The sequence below is a fragment of the Crocuta crocuta genome, unplaced genomic scaffold (genome assembly GCF_008692635.1).
Source record: "Crocuta crocuta isolate KB4526 unplaced genomic scaffold, BGI_CrCroc_1.0 scaffold16, whole genome shotgun sequence".
NCBI classification, from domain to species: domain Eukaryota; kingdom Metazoa; phylum Chordata; class Mammalia; order Carnivora; family Hyaenidae; genus Crocuta; species Crocuta crocuta.
In genome coordinates, this window is record NW_027531893.1 from 2,175,238 (window position 1) to 2,198,828 (window position 23,591).

General features: G+C 38.4%; 1 long non-coding RNA gene across 3 annotated transcripts in view; it reads left to right on the forward strand.

Annotated features, from left to right (window-relative positions):
- The window catches only part of LOC144239281 (uncharacterized), a 75,876-nt gene extending 52,518 nt beyond the window's left edge, over positions 1–23,358 (forward strand). For all 3 annotated transcript variants that reach the window (XR_013337360.1, XR_013337361.1, XR_013337362.1), the window contains 2 exons: positions 22,155–22,235; positions 22,903–23,358. This is a non-coding gene — a long non-coding RNA (uncharacterized LOC144239281). The remainder of the gene's footprint in view (positions 1–22,154; positions 22,236–22,902) is intronic.
- Positions 23,359–23,591: the final 233 nt, after the last annotated feature.

A 23,591-nucleotide genomic window follows, 5' to 3' on the forward strand; every position in this document is an offset into this window, starting at 1 on the left:
ATAGATATTAGTTCATTTAATTCCCACGACAGCTCCAGTGTGGAGGTCCATTTTATAGATAAGAAACTGAGGCATTCGGAGATTGTGGAGCCAGGCCTCCAGCACGATTTTGTTGGCTTCAGAACCTAGCTTTTCTTGACAATGCTGTTCCATGGAAATATTAAGTTTATTTGCTTATCTACTCTCCAGATACTCATATATTTATCATTTCCCACGGCTAGACACACTTTATTAAAATTGTTTGGTTCCCACATATTTATATATTTTTTAAACTTGTTACTTTAACATAATTACAGCATATTAGGGTTCTCTAGAGAGACCCAGGAGGAAGATATAGATAGATAGATATAGATATATCATAATGGAGGCTAAGATATCCCATGAACTGCTGTCTGCAAGCTAGAAACCCAGGAAAGCCAGTGGTAATAATTCATGAACTGGACAAGCAGTGGTGGAAGTCCTGATCCAAGGGAAGGAGGGTACTGATGTTCCAGTTCAAGCAGTCAGACAGAGAGAGTGGATTCCCCTTTTTGCTGCTTTTCTGTTCTTATTCCGTCCCTCCACGGATTGGAGGATGTCCACTCACATCACATAAGGAGGACAGTTAACTGAACCCACTACTTCAAATGCTTATCTCATCAAGAAACACCCTTAGAGACACACCCAGAAATAATGTTGAATCTGAGCACCCCGTGTCCCAGTCCAGGTGACACATAAATTTAATGATTATGTACAGATACACAGAAAGTTGCCACAAATGCACACAAAGCTCATAGGGAGATACCAGGAGCTCTTCACTCAGCCGCCACCAATGGTCGCATCCTGCATAGCTACAGTACACTGTCAAAACCAGGGAGGTGACATAGGCACCTTCCACGTAGTTTATTCTAATTTCATCAGTTTTACAGACACTCTTTGCTCACCATGGTTTATTATAGGCTTGTGATCCCTTCTATCACATGGAATGTCTTAATTTTATTTGGTCAAATATTTCAGTCTTTTTTTCCCCCAATTGCTCTGACTTTCATGATTTGCTTATTACAAATACTTTCCCCATCACCAAATTATGAAAATATCTTTTATTAAATATATTTTCTTTTGACACTTCATTTCTTTTAGAATTTACTTTTATGTGTCTTGTANCCTATTGGTTAGAATGCCACTTTTACCATATAGATTTGTATGTTTTTGTACTCTCCGTTGTGTTCTATTTTTCTTTTACTTTACCAATACTGTATAATTTAGATGTAGTTTTTTAAAAAATGTTTATTTATTTATTTTGAGAGTAAGAGAGAGCATGAGTAAGGGGGAGAGAGGGCAGAGAGAAAGAGAGAATCCTAAGCAGGATCTGCGCCATTAGCTCAGACCCTGGATCATGATCTGAGCTGAAACCAAGAGTTAGATGCTCAACTGACTTAGCCACCCAGGAGTCCCTAGATATAATTTTCAAAAGCGTATAAATATTGTACTTTTTAACAAGGAAATAAAACTGATGTAAGGCTATGGAGAATGAATGACTTTTCCTTTCTCTGAGGCCATCATGGTCCTGTGCAGAGCCCCAACTCAAATGCTTCTGGAAGCCAGGAAGGTAGCATAGATGTATAAGGAGGTCAGCACTAAGTCAGTAAAGATTGGTCTATACCATAAACATATGATTATATATCTCTCTTAAAAGCATCCCATTTCAACTTTTTAATACAATTTTTTGTCCAAACACTTCTGTGGCATTTAAATGTCTACTTCTAGTCTAGTGGAAATAATTTGATATTAGAATTAAAAACTTCTCCAAGCTTCCCATTTCTTAACTAGGAGACTTTAAGCAAATTACTTAGCTTCTCAGAAGCTCAATCTCCTTATTCGGAAAAGGAAATAGTACTTATGCATATGGTTGGACTAATTATTACATGAAGTAATATACATCAAAACACTATGAATAGTGCCTTGTACGTGTTCTTTGCTACATAGATGTTGGTGGAATTTAAGCAGTAACTTATTTAGAGAAAGAAACATATCTTTTGATCTAGAGAAAGTCCCCTTTTAACCCATTAAATCCAGGTAGCTAGGAAATTTGCAAATAAAGATTTATGAGCTTTCATGTATAGTACTGTTTTGGGTACTATCTGGGGAATACAAATAATGATCACATACAGTCCTTACTTTTGATATGTTTGTAGCCTGGTGAAGACACAGACATTGTAGAGTTTAGAATATATTTTTTTTATTCCTTTCTTCCTGTCCAGCACCTTTACTCTCTATTTCAGAATTTGACCATCTTACTCTCAGTTTCTGTACTGGATTTTCTCCAAGGGTAGGCATCTATATCATAGGACTGGCCTTTTGGAGATGACCACTTCCCAACGACCATGATTGCTTCAAGTCTGAGCAAGGGACCCACGTCAGCTCAATAACTGAAACTCTTGGGACTTTTGCTTGAGCTGTTGGGAAAGAAACTCTTTCTACAAATTGTTATCCTAGGAAAATTTGAGTCTGAAGCTTTCCATGGGCCATCATAAGCCAAAACCAAACCTCACCAAAAAAGCCAAAACAACAACAGTAGCAACAGAAACATGCCCAATAAGGAAGTCAGCATAGAATTTTGCTGAGTTGAGACACAGCAGAAGGAGGGACCAAGGCTGATGCCATTGTTAGGGCACCTGAACTCTGTTCTGTATGTTCATCCCTTGAACTTCCTAGTTACCTTTTGGGTTTGAAAACAGTGTGAGATGTCTTTCTGTTATTTTCAACTAACAGTTCTAAGCAATGTAGAACTATAATACACATATAAAAAACATGCATGGAAGCTTACAAAGCAACATAAATAACCAGTCCTTGAGAAATCTGAAGGTCCATTTCTCTTCCTAGGCATAACTATTCCATGTGTGGTTCATACAAGCTGGGGAGCAGTTTTGAGAGTAGATGATAGGTATTAGTACAATTAAAAAATACCCTTTAAATGTACCCCAGTGTTCATAGCAGCACTCTCAACAATAGCCAAAACATGGAAAGAACCTAAGTGTCCATCAACTGATGAATGGATCAAGAAGATGTGGTATATTTATATAGTGGAATACTACATGGCAATGAGAAAGAATGAAATCTGGCCATGTGTAGCAACATGGATGGACCTTGAGGGTGTTATGCTGAGTGAAATAAGTCAGGCAGAGGAGGATAAAATACAATTTTGGATTGAATGTGTAAACTACCATCAGAGGAGAGAGGAAGGATAAGCCAAGAACATGTTGAAGGTTTATTCCCTTTAAGAAAAGGCTGCTTTGACAGGGAAATCAAAAGATGACTTCCCAGACCACAGCAAGACTGAGGAAACCTATCCAGGTCACAAAACATTGGAGTGAACTTTTAGAGCAGATTGTTCAATAAAATAGGTGGTTATGGGGCACCTGAGTGGCTCAGTTGCTTAAGCACCCCACTCTTGGTTTCAGCTCAGATCATGATCTCATGGTTTCGTAGGTTCAAGCTCCAGACTGGGCTCTGTGCCGACAGTGCGGAGCCTGCTTGGGATTCTCTGTCTCCTTTCTCTCTTTCTCTGCCCCTCCCCCACTCACACTGCTTCTATCTTTCTCAAAATAAATAAATTAAAAAATTCTTTAAAAAAAGAAAAGAAAATCATGGTTATCATAAGCTTTACATATTGTCCAACCTGTATTCACAAAGCTTGACCATATTTGCATTACCTTATGTGTCTTTGTACCATGAGTTAGGTTTATTGTGACCGATGTAGTTGAACAGTTTTCCTCTGGATTAATCTAATTTCTAGTTTAAACATTCATTAGTGTTCTAGAATTTACTTAGAGTCAGCACTTTTGAATTTAATGTTCATTTATACACATAATTTGTTTTTTCAGTTATGACCATGAAGTGATACTATTGGTTTTTAGCACTGACTTGGGGATCAGGATGTGATTTTACCTGAATGTAGTGTTTAGTTCTTGCTTAACTCCTGTCATTTAAATACTAAATGCTGTGTACCCGTCTCAGTTGCAATTGGAAATTGATTTTAAAAGGTAAAATTTGGTGCCATCCAGTGGCAAAGTTGAAAATTGCAGCATAAATTCATTTGTGGGGAAAGAATTGCAAATTGAAATGGTAACTGATTCCCACAATCACAGAGACATTCATAATTACAAAAGAGAGATAGTATAAATTTGGATTTACATTTAACTACAATATAAGATAATATAATATAGAAATTAAAACATGGAATTAAGAGATTGGAGACAGATGTTTTGGAGTTGTTTCATTTGTGAGTTAGGAATATGTTACCTACTTGAGGGCTGACAGCTGGAAAATTTATATTTTAAGATACAAATTATGATTACATATCATACTTCAGCACTGACTGAATTAGATTATAAAAGAAGATTTTTATATTACGCTTTGTTAGATAACATCTTTACATCTACATGTTTGAAAAAGAATTTTTTAATGTTTTGTTCAACATACAAGAGCGCTGAAAAAGTCTGAACTTTGAAAGTCATTCGCAGGCAAAACATGAGGCACATCACCGTAGGTGCCAAAATTAAAAGTGAAAACCTCCATTGTGTAGGAGACTCTCTGCCTGCTCATAGATGCATTTTGTTCAAGTATCAGGAAGATTTTGGTCATCCAGGTTGAATAACAACCATATGCATTAAAAACCCTTTTTTGAATAAGAGACATTGTTGGAGGCTGAGCCGGCTCTGGCAGGTCCTGGGGTCCCTGAAGGATGGACGGTGTCGGTGGGAGACAGAGTGAGAGAGCCCCGAGATTCTTTCTGATCACCAGGCAGGCATCTCTGTCCTGTCGGTTTTTGTATCTTAATTTAAAGGTTCAACAACAAGATGAAGTCATAGAAAGGAATTTCTTACAATGGAAGGCCTTTGGTGATATCAATTGCAGAATTATTCCGACCAAGGAAATAACAGAATGTTCTTAGTAAAAAACAGGATAACATATAGGTCAAATTGTATATAGATAAGTTAAGAGTATTTTGTCTGGCTCTCAAGAGGATGAATGTTTCTGAATTGGTTTGTTTGTGGAGACTATCATGGGGGCCCCGAATGTGTCAGTCTTTGCACCTGGGTTTATGTTTTAGCTACTCTTATCTATCCTCATCCTAGCTGCCATTGTAAGAGAGGGTGTTTGTGGAAAGTAGGCCTTGAGGAAGGGACTGTTATGTTTCACCAATTAGCAAAGATATATGTGGTAACTATGTTTTGCTCTTAACCCCAAAATAGGCCCTCGGTCTCAGGGCCAGGCTCAATTGTAATTCTTGTGTTCTTAACCCCCTGAGTCTCGGATCTGCAAGGCCCATAGGAAGAGCCTTTTGACAATTGCCCATAGAGCTTTCATCTAAAATCTCTTTTGTAAAGGCAGGAATATGCTTTTCCTTATGAGGTATCTGTATTCAGAAAATGGGCCTGATATGGAATATTGTGAGGCCTGGTCAATACCAGCAGGCTTATATCCAACATGAGCCAGTAGTAGCAGAAGGAGATACCAGTTTTCATTTCTCATGGCAGGAGCTGCAAACATTGCCATTTCCTTGCTGTGATTGCCATCCAAAGAGGCCGGTGCGGCTCCCGGCGAGACATACCTTTATAGCAAGACTACCTGGTCAGGACCTGTATTAGTTAAGGTATAGGCTTGGCTGTTGAAAGATGCCCAGTAATAACAGTGTTTAAATAAGATAAAGATAAGTTCTCTCCCGTGTTAAAGTCTGAGTAGCTGATTTAGGACCGTGGAGCTGTCCTACAAAATCTACTCTCATCCAGGACCCAGGCTGCTTCTTTTTGTGGCCTTGAACATGCAGCTTCCATCTAATGGTCCAGGATGGCTGCTGCCCTGTTCCTCTTCTCATCCAAAATTTTCTCTGCACTTCTTCATCTTTAAAGACCTAGGAGGCAAATGGGCTGAGGACATTCTCAGGACTGGTTGTATGGTTCAAGTCTTACTGTGTCTCATAGATTCGTGTCTCTTTTTTTCCGAAAATGCTGCTCTCAGTAGAATATCTGGCACAAAAGCAATACCAATATACTCTTCTATTAATGAAATATACATATATACATTAATTTATTTTACAAAGGAAGGTAAGCCAATGCAATCCGTCCCATTAGAGAAATTCAAAATGGTTCAAAGCAGTGATTCTCACCCTTTGTCGCACATTGTAATCACTTGGGGACCTTTAAAAATACTGATGTCTGAATCAAGCAATCGAGGTGCTAATCTAATTGGCCCAAGGTGTGCTTTGGCCATCAAGAAATTTCAAGACTTCCCCAGGTGATTCTACCTGCAAAAAGATTGAAAATCATTGTTCTAGACCTTGGTGTACATCAGGATCACCCGAGGGGCTTCTAAAGACTTCTCTGAGCCCTTCACCCATCTCCACCCCTCATTTCATTATGCTGTGGTTAATCTGGAGTGGGTCTCAGGCCTCTGTTTTTTTTAAAAGTTTCTGAAGTGATTTTAATTGCAAGCAGGGCTGAAAATCTCTGTTGATAGATGGAAAAGAGTTTCTTTCATGATTTTTTTTTTTTTTTTTGCCACTCTACATGCTGACCCTCCTACTTGAATTTATAAAAAAACTATTCTGGTAGATTAAATGAGCAGTTCGTGGGATAAGAAAACTACAATTATATTGTAGATTTAACCCTCTCCTATGAACACTTCATTAAAATTTCAAATTTCCCCCAACTTCAAATGGAATTCTGAGTGGTGTCAGCAATAAAATTGACTCCCATTTTACGGACTTGTGTTTACATACAATTTCCTAACCTTTGCAATTGTTAAGTAGCTTTAAATAACTTGCTTACAGTTAAAAGGTTAAACCTTTCTTTTGTCATTTGAATGTTTCAGAGAGACACTTTTATTGATGGAAGGACTCTTCAGAAACCATAACCTTTCTCCTCTGTTGCCAACACATAGGTTATTCTGGGTTGTGCTGGAAGTTCTATAGTCTCCCAAAGGAATCCTTTTTACCGTTCACATCCTCATTATACTTTTTATATATATATATATTTTTATTTATTTCTAGGAGAGAGAGAGAGAGAGAGAGACAGCGTGAGCAGGGGAGAGTCAGAGAGAGAGGGAGACACAGACTCTGAAATAGGCTCCAGGCTCTGAGCTGGCAGTCAGCACAGAGCCCGACGCGGGGCTTGAACCCACGAACCGCGAGATCATGACCCAAGCGAAAGTCGGAGGCTTAACCGACTAAGCCACCCAGGCACCCCTCCTCTTTATACTTGTATGTACCAGCAATCTTGGACTGCTACAAAGCCAGTTATACTGGGAACCTCAGACTCTGGATACAATTCAGTTTAGCCAGGAAAATTGCTGGCCAAACACCCACCAGAGTCTATAATTTCTTTGTGCTCTAGATTTCCACTTTGGGGGCCAAAGGTTGGTTTTTTTTTTCCTGTTATGGTAATTAAAGTGAATCCCAACAGGGAGATCTAGTGACTATTTACATAAAACTGGCCAGATTCTTTAAGAAATGTCTCGAGAAATCCCTTAGCACGGTGTGCAGAATGTGTATCCCACTGGTGTACGTTAAATACTGCTGCAGGTTAGGGGGCCACCTATTCCTGACTCCTCATGTTTTCTTAGAAGGAAGGGAATTTCCATTCTCCTCCCAAAGGGGGAAAGTCTACAGGTAGGACACTTCTAGCCTTTCCTTGACCCTTTACCTTCTTCTCCCTATCAGGAGATTGACTTGTCTGACTCATGGGTTTTGGAGAAGTTGCATGTGCTTGGCTCTGCCCCTTCACATTCTCTCCTTTTGAGATCTGCTTGTGCAAGAAAGGAAATGTATCCTGGTCTTGTGTGGATAGTGCAGCAGCCTGGTATAAACTATGTCCTTACATTCATGTCTCCTGAGCTCAGGTGATTCCCAGTGACTGTACCAGTTTTCTAGTCCTGTCCCATTCCTACCCTCCCAGATGAATTCTTCGTGCTTCTCTTCTCTCATTACACTTCTCACACTTCCCTACCCAAACCACAGGATCAGCTGATGATCCTGATTCTTTTTTTGCCGAGAAGACAGAAGTTATTAGCAAAGAACTTGCACAAGATCCCACTACTTAATCTACTAAAGCATCTATACCTTATACCTAAACCCACATAACTCTCTTCTCTCCACCCAAAGGATATGAACAGTTTAAGTTCCAAGGTAAGGCCACTCTCTCCACTTGTGCCCTGGATTCCATTTCTTCTCACTTTCCCAAACCCATTGCTCTAGAAAATTCTTCCCTTCCTCTTCAGTTATTAATTTGTATTGATCTATTTGCCCATTCACATTAACGTATATGTGTGCTATAATATTTCTCGCCGTAAAAAAAATGTTTGCTTTACCCCCTATTTCCCACGGTCTTCCACCATTACTCTGCTCCACTTAGCAGCAAATTTTCTCAGAAAAGTAAACTGCCTTTTCAGTCTCCAGTTCCTCTCCTCCCATTCCTCGGGAATCCGCTCTAGTTAGGCTTCCATTCCTATCACTTTGTTTTAGTGAAAGTGAGAAATTACCTCTTCATTGCTAAATCCAGTGGTATATTTAAGTCCTCATCTATCTCGATTTATCAGAAGCATTTGATGGTTGGACACCATTTTCTCCCCATCATTGGTTGCTTCTTTTTAGTCTCCTTTGATGAATCCTCTTAATTTTTCCAGCGCTTTTTCCTCTTCCATTTTCCAGTCTCAGATCACTTTTCTTCTCTTTCTACATTGACTCCCTTCGTGACTTCATCCATTTCTACAACTTCAGTGCTAGCTATGGAACTAAGATACTTAAAGTACCGTAAAATGTACTTATTAAGTGCTTAAATTCAGGATGACTCTCAAATTTTTATTTTCAGTCAAGTCCTCTCACCTGGTCTTCAGACTTGTAAATCTAAGTGCTTACTCAACACCTCCATCTAGATGTCTGGTAGGCATTTCAAATATAGCATTGCTATAAACATGTTATTGACTCTCTCCCTTAGAGCTGTTGATTCTCAGCCTTCTCCTTCGCAGTGAATGACAGCTCCATTCTTCCACTCTCTCAGGGCAAAAACCTTGGAGTCAGTCTTTCTAAAAATTTTTTTAAAATCATTTTTAAAAATTTAAATTCAAGTTAGTTAATATACAGTGTAGTCTTGGCTTCAGGAGTAGAACCCAGTGATTCACCTGTTACATATGACACCCACTGCTCACCAACCTCCCCTCCAGCAACCCACAGTTTGATCTCTGTATTTAAGAGTCTCTTATGGTTTGCCTCCTTCTCTCTCTTTTTTTTTTTATCTCATTTTCCTTCCCTTCCTCTATGTTCATCTGTTGAGTTTCTCAAATTCCATGTATGAGTGAAATCATATGATACCTTTCTCTAGCTGACTCATGTCACTTAGCATAATACATTCTAGTTCTATCCATTGTTGTTGCAAATGGCAAGATTTCATTATTTTCATCATTGAGTAGTATTCCATTATACATATACCGCATCTTCTTTATTTATTAATCAGTTGGTAGAAAGGCAAACCAGTGCAGCCACTCTAGAGAACAGTATGGTAGATGGTCCTCCATCCACTCACTTTCAATCTGCAGGTGTCCTCAGGTCTAAAATGAGCGTCTTGTAGGCAGCATATAGATGGCAGCATATTTTTTATCCATTTTTATCCATTCTGATACCTTATGTATTTTCATTGGGGCATTTAGTCCATTTACTTTCAGAGTGACTATTGAAAGATATGAATTTCATGCCCTTGTGTTATATGTAGATTTAAACTTTGTGGTGATATTCTTTGGTTCTTTGTAATCTTCACTGCTTTCTACTCAGAGTCCCCTTTAGGATCTCTTGTAGGTCTGGTTCAGTGGTCACTAACTCCTTTAGTTTTCGTTTCTCTGGGAAAGAATCTCTCCTTCTAGAAGAGAAATGAACAATATAGAATCCAAAAAACAGTGAAAGAGATCAAAGGAATTAATTGCTGGTATTTTGAGGGAATAATCAAAATTAATAAGCCCTTAGCCAGACTTCTCAAAAGAAAAGAGAGGGGATCCAAACAGAGAAAATCGCGTATAAAAAAGGAGAGATCACAACCAATACCACAGAAGTGGTAATTAGAAGAGAATACTTGAAGTCATTCTTTTGATCCTTCTTTTCTCTTGTACTAAATTCAATATGTTTAGCAAATTCTGTTGGTTTCATCTTTGAAATATATTGTATTAGGATTCATTCAATTAGAGAAGTAGAATCACTATGAGATCTGTATCTATATCTAAAAGGATTTGTTGCAAGATTTGTCCTTACAGAACAATTGTGGGAGCTGGGTGAGCACTCTCTATAAAACTGTTACCGTTACATCTGATACTGGATCTTGAGGTTCACAGCTCAAGTAGTCAGAGTGGGGAGATCTCTGTCTACGTCTATATGTAGATATATTTAGAAATATCTACATAAATATTTATGGATATACTTATAGATATCTCTAGTTATACAGATGGATAGGTACATATATCATTATGCTTCTGTCTCTTTCACAAGAATCCATTCTGACCCAGCCTAGCAAAAAACTTACCTGAAAGGGAATTCTAAAAAACTGTAGTTCAACCTAACCAAATCGACAAACCACCATAGTCCAATCCCTGTTGAATTGGCGTCCATCCACATTTCCTTAAACCACACTTAATCTCACATTATGATAATAAGAAAGTCACACTTCGACTTTACTTGTTACAAGTATATCACATAGAACTGAAAAATATGCTAATCCTTTCCCCAGGAGAAGTTAGAAGTCTCTCTCTCTCTCTCTCTCTCTCTTTTGGGTGTCTATTCTCCTAGCTGATTCACATTCCCCCTTTGATATGCTGTTAATTTAAATAGTTAACTATGAATAACATATCTTACATTAGATAATAAGGGATAAAGGAGGTAAGAAAACAAAAATAGTCATATAAAGCTAAGTAAAAACACTGATCACCATTAAAGTCCTCATTTCTGCAACAGGCCCCATGGAATTAGCTAATATTTATAACTACCTTCTTCTACTACCCATTCCACATTTCCTTTGCTCTGAGAACTTACCTCCACTGATTGTGATTCTTTGCCTGGTGATGTGACCCCAATTCTCATCCTTGAAGGGTCTGAGCCATTAGCAGTTCTACTTAAACTGATTGTTGTAGTTTTCCATGGACTTTACTCACATAACGTGATAGTATTAAGAAGTGTCCCACAGGAAAAAAATCTCCTGTTTTCCAAACTCCTCATTTTTCTCTTTGTGTACTAGCAACTTTAATTTCCCCCTTTTCATTCAAGATCAATCAACCCCTGGCCATCCAGTCATCCCCTTTTTCGCCTGTTGAGTCAGTGTCATGAGGAGCTCAAAGTGGCCAGGTGCCAGTCTCAACCCCCAGTACAATGAATTCACTGTAATGTCCCTTAAGCATAAGCTCAATATGGTGAAAATATATTAGGAAATTTATGGAGGCTGATCATTTAAGCCTCATCCTCCTAACTTCATCATTTAAAAAGTTCATGCTTTCATCTCTGTCAGAGTTTTGCATCTACTGGGGTAAGAGAGGAGTGCTATTTATTGGCCCTCTACAGTCATAATCACAAGGTCCCGAAAAATGAAATATTCACTGTTTAAGTTGTACCCAGTAAAGCCAGTATAGAAACATTTAGGGTAAATGCTTAGGGATCTGTAGTGTTAGGACTTAAGCTGAGTTCACTGAAGCTCTGAATTTTTAGGAATTCTCTTGCCCATGCCTGTAATTCTTTATGGGGATCTAGTCTAACCCTTGTAAAGATAGTTGTTGAAGGCTGGGAGCTTTGATTCCTCAACATTGCCAGAACTTAAGTTCTAGTGCCAGAACTCAATTTCCTTGTGGTTGATAGGTTTAGCCTTTCCTGAATTGTAATTCATAACAAAGTGTTTTCTGGCTTCACACAGTGTAAGGGAGGTTGTCCATAAAGCATGTCGTGCAAAGAAGAAAAGTGATGGGTTAAAAAATAAATTAAAAAGTACAGCAACAGCATCCTTTGAATTCAGTCTGTAAAGCCTTTACTATATCTGAAATATTTTGTACTTCTTTATCAGTTACGCACATACTTTCTGCTTTGGAATACTTTGACAATTGTCACCAGAAAGACAGAAAGGATGGAAGTTTTAAAGTAAAGTTACATTTGTAAATCATTTATATCAGAATATAATAAACCTCTCAGATTTCACCTGTGCTGTTAGAAAGCAACTGCATATTTTAATTGCTAGTGACCAGCTATAGAACTGAAAAAAAAAGATCATCTAATATAATCTAAATATAATGTAATCTAAATTCCTTTCCAAGAGAATCAATCAATGATGTGAAGAAAATGGAACAGAAAAATTGTTCACCTTGTAGCCATTATTGCACATTCATTACTGAGACTTCTGTTTGGTTGCCATTGAGGGATTTTTCTTTGAAAATGTGAAAATCAAGGTAACAGTTTATTGTCAGACTTTTGTTGCTATGGAAGTATTCATTATCTTGGAACATCTAATGCAAAGGAAACAAATAGAATTATTAGAGACATAAATGGAATATGAACTTGTGACTCCCCACAATGTAGCTAGAACAAGTCTCTTTCCTGACCTTTCTCAATAGATTATCTGATGCTGGCGAGGATGTGGAGAAACGGGCACCCTCCTACACTGTTGGTGGGAATGTAAACTGGTGCAGCCCCTCTGGAAAACAGTGTGGAGGTTCCTCAGGAAACTAACCATAGAACTCCCCTATGACCCAGCAATAGCACTGCTAGGAATTTACCCAAGGGATACAGAAATGCTGATGCATAGGAGCACATGTACCCCAATGTTCATAGCAGCACTCTCAACAATAGCCAAAACATGGAAAGAGCCTAAGTGTCCATCAACAGATGAATGGATCAAGAAGATGTGGTTTATCTATACCATGGAATACTACATGGCAATGAGAAAGAATGAAATCTGGCCATGTGTAGCAACATGGATGGACCTTGAGGGTGTTATGCTGAGCGAAATAAGTCAGGCAGAGAAGGACAAATATCATATGTTTGCACGTATAGGAGGATTAGGAGGAACTTGACGGAGGAACAAGGGGGAGAAGAAGGGCGGAAATGGTGGGGGAAAGGGAGAGAGGCAAACCATGAGAGACTCTTGAATGCTGACAAAAACCGAGGACTGATGGATGTGGGGGGGAGGGGGGAATGGGCATGGAGGAGGGCACTTGTGGGGATGAGCACTGAGTGTTATGTGGAAACTAATTTGACAATAAACTATTTGTAAAAAAAAAAAAAAAGATTATCTGAAACTAATCTGTGAGAATACGGGATGGTGGTTGAAATACAGTCCTGAATCAGGACTATTCCAGGACTATACAACCTGTTAATGCTCATATAGGATTTCCGTATAGGACATGGGGAGGCAGAGAAACAAAATTGTGAAAAGTTTGGGTATTTGGTTTGGCATTGTTGGTATGAATACAGGTGTTTTAAAAACTGTGTCTTTAGAACTTCAAGTGAATGATCCAAGCCCCAGTTGGCCAGTTTTGATCACTTTCTAGGTCTTTTAAATGGCTCGAGGCACCAAATGAGACATGTCACAAAGATCACATGAAAGCCTGGTTATTCTCATTAGTGACCATCTCCAAAGCAGTTCAGACAGCATCCCATTCATTCCCCCTAATTAATCATGTCTTCCTTATCATGTTACCAACTCTTGGTTCTTAGCACTCACTACCGATCTCGCTACAAATCCTAGGTCTTACCTCCAGATTCTGAGGAGCCATTATGGCTCTCCTGTTGGGTTTTTCGATAGAGCAAAATTTTGGAACTAGCTTTTAGCTGGTGTAACTCCAGAATTTCTATATGGGAAAAGCATAGGGGTGGCAAGAAGGTAAGAAGGCAGGGGCTGAAGCGCTGTAGAGAAGTTGCACATGTGTGACTAACACATTGTTTTGATTCAGCTTGCTTGTTAAGAGCAATTAAAGTGCAAAGTTTTAAAGATACTTTAAGGAATTCTGGTCTAAATATATGTGATGGTTTAGAGATGGACAATTAATGGAGATCATATGGGAGTGGGGAATAACACCCTGGCATAGCCCCAGACCGACCTCCCTCCCTCCTTCCCTCCCTCCTTTCTTTCTTTCTTTCTTTCTTTCTTTCTCTCTTTCTTTCTTTCTTTCTCTCTTTCTTTCTTTCTTTCTCTCTTTCTTTCTTTCTTTCTCTCTTTCTTTCTTTCTTTCTCTCTTTCTTTCTTTCTTTCTCTCTTTCTTTCTTTCTTTCTCTCTTTCTTTCTTTCTTTCTTTCTTTCTTTCTTTCCTTCTTTCTTTCTTTTTAATGTTTTATTTATTTTTGACAGAGAGATAGAGACAGCAGGAGCAGGGGACGGTCAAAGAGAGAGGGAGATACAGAATCCGAAGACAGGCTCCAGGCTCTGAGCTGGCTGTCAGCACAGAGCCCGATGCAGGGCTAAAACCCATGAACCATGAGATCATGACCTGAGCTGAAGTCAGATGCTTAACTAACTGAGCCACCCAGGCGTCACCCAGACCTTTATTTTTGGCACCACAGATTCCAGTACCCTGTTCTTCAGCCTAGGCCTTTGACTGCCTATCAGAGGGATATGACATGACTACTCACTGCACCCGGATGTGGCAGGATATATTGCCTATACCACAAAACCTTCTGTGATATATCAGAGCTTTTATAATCATGGTGACAACCATGTGTTCCTCAAAAAGTTAAAAATAGAACTACCCTATGACGCAGCAATAGCACTAGTAGGAATGTATTCAAAGGACACAGGAGTGCTGATTCATAGGGGCACATGTATCCCAGTGTTTATAGCAGCACTTTTAACAATAGCCAAATTATGGAGAGAGCCTACATGTCCATCAGCCTATGAGTGGATATAATTATGGTGACAGAAAACCCGATCCAATCTTAAGCAAAGAGGAACTTGTCTACTATAAGAGAAATGTACAAGGGTAGTGCTAGCTTCAGATCCATATGGTTTTAGAGTCTGAAAATGATCTACCTCTGTCCCTTGGCACCATTCTATTCTATAGGTCAATGTCATTTTCAGATGGGCTCTCATCTTGCCACAGTGAGACGGTTGCAGCAGCTCTGACTTCACATTGTTACCCAGAAGAGGCCAGGGACCTCCCTTCCTGGTAACGTCTGTGTAATTCCATGAATTCATGAAAAATGAACAAACATGTGTCATACACCACACTGAGCCAACTTTTATAGTTGCTGAGACGAAGTTGTATTAATTGAATTCATGTTTATTCCTGAACCAGTCACTGTGACAAAAGGAACTTGGTATTCTAATAGGTTTGATATGAGTCACACTGAAGTCTGTGGAGCTTGAAATAGAGTCTCATCTTCTTCTTCTTCTTTTTAATGTATCTATTTATTTTTAGAGAGGGAGAGAGAGAGACCACAGTTGGGTAGGAACAAAGAGAGAAGGAGAGAGAATTCCAAGAAGGCTTCACTCTGTCAGTGCAGAGCCCAACTTGGGGCTCAAACTCACAAATGCTGAGATCATGACCTGAGCTAAGATCAAGAGTTGGTTGCTTACCCAACTGAGCTACCCAGGAGCCCCTAAATAGAGCCTCATCTTAAGCTCCTGGACTGAGGGCAAGAGAAGCTGGGCTTAACAAATGCAGTTGAGGTGCTGTTCTTGGAAGAACAGGGAATGGATGTCAGATGGTAAAACTACAACTGTCCACCTGATATGATTAATTAAAACTCAGGCATTGTATCCTTTTCTACCTTGTATTTTCACCTTGGTCTTCATGTACAAGTCATTCATTCCATCGTTCTTTCCCTTCCCCTTAAATAACTACAAAGCATGAAATAGGATGCATATGGGATTCCATGCAGAGGTTTGAATGCTTGTCTTAGCCTGTCACTTTTAATTCAATACGTTTGTATTAGGTGCATGTCAAAAAGTTTTTTAATGTTTATTTATTATTGAGACAGAGGGAAACAGAGCATGAATGTGGGAGGAGCAGAGAAAGAGGAAGACACAGAATCTGAAGCAGGCTCCAGACTCTGAGCTATAGGCACAGAGCCCAACGTGGGGCTTGAACTCACGAGCCATGAGATCATGACCTAAGCTGAAGTCGGACGCTTAACCAACTAAGCCACTCAGGTGCCCCTGTATTAGGTGCATTTATGTAGTGCATTGCATTAGATTGCTTGGCTTCAGAACTCAAAGACCTAGACATGTCTACTTTTTACACATGATAGCCATTTATTTCTTGGTACCATAATAATTTGAGGAAGGTGTTCCTAGTTGGCTCTCACCCATACAGTGAATCAGGAACCCAGACTCCTTCCATTTTGTGACATCACCATCCCAGGGACTTGTAGTTCTGGGAATCTAGCTAGTGAAGGTAGAGAAGGTGCATGTGCTCCTAAAAGCCTTGGCATTGAGCAAAACTCTTCCACTCACAATTCATTGGTGAGTAAGAGCTAGTCACATGGCCACACACAGGTGCAAGGGGACTTGGGAAATATAGTTCCTAGCCATCTTTGCCATGGGTACTGGGCAAGCCGTGGTATCAGGAAATGTGAAAGAGACACAGTCTGTTTCTTTAGAAGGCAGAGTTTTCCCACAGACACGACAATAGTGCATAGCAGACAATAAGAAACATCAATTAAGGGACCTCAGAAGAGGGAGCTAAGATTCCTTCTGAAAAACTGAACATTTTGGTGTCATTCCAGATTTGACTTCCTGAGTGCTGGGCATAAAATGTGTTGAAATTCCTTGGCACACTGCCATTCTCCAAACTATGCACATGCTTAGCTTAGTGATATTGGAAGGTGATATTGTTCCTCTTGCTCAGGTCAGGTTCTGGTTTCTTTGAACCCCCTCATGTATCTGGCACAATGACCTGCTCACAGTAGGCGCTTTGGGAGAGTTGGCAGGTGCATGTGGGACAGCTCTACCTTTATGTTGTTAACATTTTACAATTTCTTTCCTGACTTTTCCCTTTCCCTCCTACTGGAGCTGTTACTCCGCCTTCATCATGAGGCTTGCACTTCCTTATTCTCAAGAATATCAGTCCTGGCTTTTTTCTCAGAGCAGCCACTCAGTGGTACATATAGTGTCACACTCAGATCCACTGTTCCCTTGAACCATAGCAGCAAGGCGATATCACCTACATATTATTCTGAATGGGAGCCAACTGTTGTGTGAAGATCCATCCCATGATACTGGAACAGGTTAGACTTTCTCATTACTATACTCTGTTAATACACCATCTCCCCTAAGACCATACTTTAAAAAAAGTAGAGAATATATCATTTCAGAGTTTTACATAGAATGTTTTCTGGGTTTTTTTTTTATTGTTAACTTTTTAAAAAAGATTTATTTTATTTTTGGAGAGAGAGACAGATGGAGAGAGAGAGAGAAATAGAGAGAATCTCAAGGAGGCTCCAAGCTCAGCACAGAGCCGTATGCGGGGCTCAATCCCACAACTTTGGGATCATGACCTGAGCCAAAATCAAGAGTCCAATGTGCAACCGACTGAATCACCCAGGAGCCCCTTTTCTGCTTTTTTTTAAAAGTGAAACTCACTACTATCAGTTTTAATGCTTTTGTGTCCTTCTATCCAAGTGCCATTTACCCAAAGGAAATTTTTTCTTAGAAGAATCTCATAATACTGCATTAAGGGCACATCTCTGTATCCTAATGTGAGCTGTTTTCCATGTTATGTTAGAATAACATACCTTGAAGCACATTCATTTTTAAGCCTTTAGCTCAAGCTCTTTTATAGTCCTTAACAGAGAAGAAAACCCTTAGCAAATGCATATTAAAATAAAGAACAGGTCAAGGCACCTGGGTGGGTCAGTAGTTAAGCGACCAACTTTGGCTCAGGTCATGAACTCACCCTTTGCGAGCTTGAGCCCTGCTTTGGGCTCTGTTCTGGCAGCTCAGAGCTTGGAACCTGTTTTAGATTCTGTGTTTACCTCTCTCTCTGCCCCTCCCCCACTCACACTCTGTCTCTCTCAAAAATAAATACATTCTTTTTAATTTTTTAAAAAAGAACAAATTCTTATAATTGTTGAAATCTCAAGTATGGAAAAGCCTTTCATGGGATTGAGTCCACACACTCTCCGATGCTTGACCACCTGACTGCATGACTCTCCTTTATAACCATCTTTTCTACAATTCCAATCCTATACTTTTTGTGCCAAGAGAGTTCTGACAGTGGCATGAACATTGCCAACTCCTTCCTGTTTGGGGAAGGAAAAGGAAATGGGAATTAAGGAGGCAAAGTGTGTTCTCAGTGGGAAGCTCTAAGTAGCAGTATAAAGTGGGGGAAATGTTGGAGGACACCAAAATAGACCAATGACAAATATTTGGAGGTGGATTGGCCAGACCCCGGTTTTGTGAGGTCTGAAGCTTATACAGTTTGAGGGGCCCTCTTTAAGCAACATAAGACAAAATCATAAATGTGCAATTAAATACAAAAGTGAATATTTATTTAGAATGAGAAAAGAAATCACAAGTTACATGTTTTTGAAAAGGTGGTAATTGCTACAAAATCAAGAAAAATCAAGAAAAACTATCTGACACACTTTGCTCATGCTTTTTTGGTCTGTATTTCTTACTTTGTAATCACTTCATATGAAATGACATTTGGTATGAAGAGAATGGAAAGATAGTTCAGTATTTCATCTAACGTGGTTATTTGAAATTTGTTTTTCCTTGACTGTTGAAAGGCTCAACACAAGTGATATCTGCAGTACTGCTGTAAGTTTGTCCTCTAAAATCAGAAGGATTTTAATTTTATTTTAAGCACTTGGCATCAGAAAAGAAAAATCATGCAGTGCATTTTCGTGTACGTAAGCATGTTATTGAATATGTTCTTCGTGGCAGAAAGCTTCCATTTACATAAGGTGTCATTGGGACTCATCTCCTTTGCTTAAATTTTACACATCTCACTGTTGGAAGGATTTTCCACTCACTGGCCTCTGGCTCGACACATTTCAACCTTTCAAACTCTCTGCTATCCACATAGATCCGGTCCCAGATGCTGTGGCACATGTTCGCATCCTGATACAATGCAAACCTTTCCGTCGGGCTCCAGATGTATTTGCACGTGAACATTTTAGGAACATCTTTAGGAAGGTGTTTCTATGTTGCAATAGCTAGATATAACTATTCATGGAAGTGACTGCATCATAAATATATTGGCTAACCTCAAACTAAATATATCTCCAGCTCAGTTTCCCCTTAGCAAGATCTCCCCGATGCCTGTGGCCACCGCAGCGCCGCTCCACCAGTGTGGCAGAGCACAGGTCAGAGTGGAAAGAGGTCATGGCTGCAATTCACTGGAATTAATATATCTTACTTTTGTATTAAAAAAACATATGCACACATTACGGCCTGTATCAATCAGGGTTCATCCATAGAAACAACTAGTAGGGGATATATAGCAAGAGACTGATTGCAAAGATGAGTTTATACGGTTGTAGTAGTCTGACATCGTTAGGGCAGGCTGAAACTTTCAGGGATGATGGAAACTTTCAGACATGCTGTAGAGGTAAAATTTCTTTTAAATTTTTTGATGTTTTATTTATTTTTGAGACACAAAGAAAGCACATGCTGGGGAAGGGCAGAGAGAGAGAGGGAGACAGGAATAAGTGGTGAGAGCATGACTTACCCGAAGTCTGATGCTTAGCTGACTGAGCCACCCAGGCACCCCTATAATTTCTGCTTCATCAGGAATGTCTCAGCTTAGCTCTTAAAATCAAGCCTACTTAAAGTCAACTGATTATGGACTTTAACCACATCTATAGAATATTTTCACAGCAATACCTAGATTAGTTTTCATTGAATTACTGGGGATTGTATCCTAGCCAAGTTGTCAAAAAACCTTGACCATCACAGGAATGTTCCCAGACTTTGAAGATGGTTGATATAAGAGAGAGACCCTGAGGCTTAAGCATCTTTCACTTTATTTATTTATTTATTTATTTATTCATTTATTTGAGTACAGTTGACACATGATGTCACATTAGTTTCAGGTGTACAACATAGTAATTGGACAAGTTTATACATTATGGCTATGTTTACCACAGGTGTAGTTACTATCTGTCCCTATACATTGCTATTACAGTATCATCAATTATATTCCCTATGCTGTACCCCTTATTTCCATGACTTATTCATTCTATAGCTGAAAGCCTGTATTTCCTACTCCCCTTTAGTCATTTGGCCCATTCCCCCACGCCTCTGGCAATTATCAGTTTGTTCTCTGTTTTTATAGGTCTGATTCTGCTTTTTGTTTGTTTATTAATTTGCTAAGTGCCATGTGAGTGAAGTCATATGGGATTTGTCTTTCTCAGTATGACTTATTTCACTTAGTATAATACTTTCTAAATTCATCCATGTTGTTGCAAATGGAATGATCTTATCCTTTTTTATGGCTGTGTAATATTCCATTATATCTATAACTATCTCTCTCTGTATATATATATATCTCCTATTCCATTCCATATATATTTCATTATATATGTATGTCTCCTCCATCTTCCTTATCCATTTGTCTATCAATGGATATTTAAATTGCTTCCATATCTTGGCTATTGTAAATAATGCTGCAGTAAACATAGGGGTGCATATATCTTTTTGAATTAATGTTTTTGTTTTCTTTGGATAAGTACCCAGTAGTGGAATTATTAGATAATATTCTATTTTTATTTTCATTTTTATTTATTAATATGGTATTTTTATTTTTATTTTTATTGTTTGATTACGTTTTACACTAATTTTATTTAAAACTTTAAAATTATTTATTTATTTATTTATTTATTTATTTTTAGTTATTTTTGAGAAAGAGTAAGTAGGGGAGGGGCAGAGAAGGGGAGATAGAAGATCCAAAGCTCACTCTGTGCTAACAGCAGAGAACCTGATGTGAGGCTTGAATTCATGAACTGTGATATCGTGACCTGAGCCAAAGTCAGATGCTCAACCAACTGGCCACCCAAGTGCCTGAAACTTAAAAAGCTTGTAATTCCAGTATAGTTAACTACAGTGTCATACTAGTCTCAGATGTACAATATCATTTATCTTCTTTGGAGAAATGTCTGTTCATGTCTTCTGCCCATTTTTTAATTGAATTATTTGTGTTTTTGGTATTGAGTCATATCAATTTTTTATATATTTTGGATAATAACTCTTTATCAGATATGTCATTTACAAATATCTATTCCCGTTCAGTAGATAACCTTTTAGTTTTGATGATCGTTTCCTTTGCTTTGTTTAGAAGCTTTTTATTTTGATGTAGTCCTAATAGTTAAATTTTGCTTTTGCTTCCCTTGTCTCAGGGGACCTATCTAGACATATGTTGCTATAACCAATGTCAAAGAAATTACTGTCTGTGCTCTCTTCTAGGATTTTTATGATTTCAAGTTTCACATTTAGGTCCTTAATCCATTTTGAGCTTATTTTTTGTGTGTATGGTGTAAGAAAGTGGTCCATTTTCATTCTTTTGCATGTAGCTGTCTAATTTTCCCAATACTATTTGTTGAAGAGACTGTTTTTTCCCCATTGCATATTCTTGCCTCCTTTGTTGAAGATTAACTGACCATATAATTGTGGGCTTATTTCTGGGCTGTTATTTCAATTTTTAATTTTTTGAGGGAACCTCTATACTGTTTTCCATAGTGGCTATATCAATTTACATTCCCATCAACAGTATGTGAGTGTTACTTTTTTTCCACATTTTCACCAACATTCGTTTTTTCTTGTCCTTTTTTATTAAAATTTTTTTTTAATGTTTTCTTTATTTCTGAGAGATAAAAGGAGACAGCGTGAGCAGGGGAGGGTCAGAGAGACAGGGAGACACAGAATCTGAAGCAGGCTCCAGGCTCTGAGCTGTCAGCACAGAGCCCGATGGAGGGCTTGAACCCACGAATCGTGAGATCATGACCTGAGCTGAAGTCAGATGCTTAACCGACTAAGCCACCCAGGCGCCCCTTGTCTTTTTTTTACTTTAGCCATTCTCCAATGAAGACATACAGATGGCCAACAGACACATGAAAATATGCTCAACATCATTCATCATCAGGGAAATATAAATCAAAACCACAATGAGATATCACCTTAAACCTGTCAGAGTGGCTAAAATAAAAAAAGCTTCATTCATTTTAGATAAATGTGTGCCTGGAGACGACAGAGAAGGAGGAAGAAAGGGTGGAGAAGATTATCCAGAACTTCGCAATTTTGGATCGGGTAAGTCTTACAGCCTATTTATTTTATCTTGGGCTATTTATTTCATAAATTTCTATTAGTCTTCAGTGATTTCTCTAGGTTGAATTTATAGAAGGAATTACATTGGATTGCTCAGGGCGATCCAGTGTTTTACCCCTGAGGAGTGGGAAATTCATGGTTATATTAAGTAGCACATCATATAATGAGTATAAATAGAGTCATTTGCTTCTATTGCTATGTACCTAAGAATAATAAAGGTCAATGCCTATGAGTAGCTAACTTATGAGAAATTTTATTAGTTCTAAATGTTCATCATTCTCTGCCTGGGCGAGGTTTTTGAAAAAATAAAGACTTTCAGTATCAAGAAGGCAATAAAAATTTCCAAGGTTTTGAAACTAGTGGTCTTTCAAAATCAATCTATTTGACTGCATTTTCTCATTGAATTGAAAAAAGGAGTCTTTTAAAATAAATACCAGAGACATGAATAATGCTTTTGAAACATTGTGCATTACGGTGCAGCACTTAATACTCCTCTTCTTCTTTTTTTGTAGATAGGGTTTAGTCAGTGTGATGCTTTGTAAGAGCCACAGAAATGCTTATAAGTGGCAGTATTCAATATATTTGGACCTTGGCTTTGAAATGTTAGTAAAAGTGTGTGAACGATTAATTTTTGTTCCTTTTGTTCAAGGTACAAAACAGGCTGTTATTGCATGGGAGAGAATTGCTTCACTGTTTTCCACTTCATATCAACAAATCCTTATGTGTATTTGTAATTTCATCATTTTTTGAGTTTGCTTAGCTTTTGCCTTGGGTTCCCTTGACCGATGCTAACTTTTAATATTAGGCTTTTAAAAAAGCCTACATGAAAATGTACTTAAAACAGAGGAGAAAAAAAGCATATACATACATATATCTCTGAATCCATATTAAGATCTCTTAACAAATCCAGATTTCAACACTTACTTAAAATGTGATCAAACAAAATATACCTGATAATGCAAAATAGAGAAGACATTATGTGGCTAACTTGCTGTCAGTCAAAAGTTAGTAAACTTAGGTTTAAATCCAGGAAGAAAGATACAGTACAGGAATGGGCAGTGGTGTTCTGATAAACCAGCTTTCTAAATAAATAAATAAATTTAAATTATCCATATAATTTTTACCCTTTGTTCTGTTAATGTGATGTATCAGTTTGATTTCCAATGTTGGCACCATGCTTGATTTCCTCATAAAAATTCCATTTGATCATGATGTCTGATCCTTTTAATGTATTGTTAGATTCCAATTGCTAGTATTTTGTTGAGGACTTTTGCATCAATATTCATAAGAGCTATTGGCCTATAATTTTCTTCTAGTATCTTCATCTAGTTTTAATAT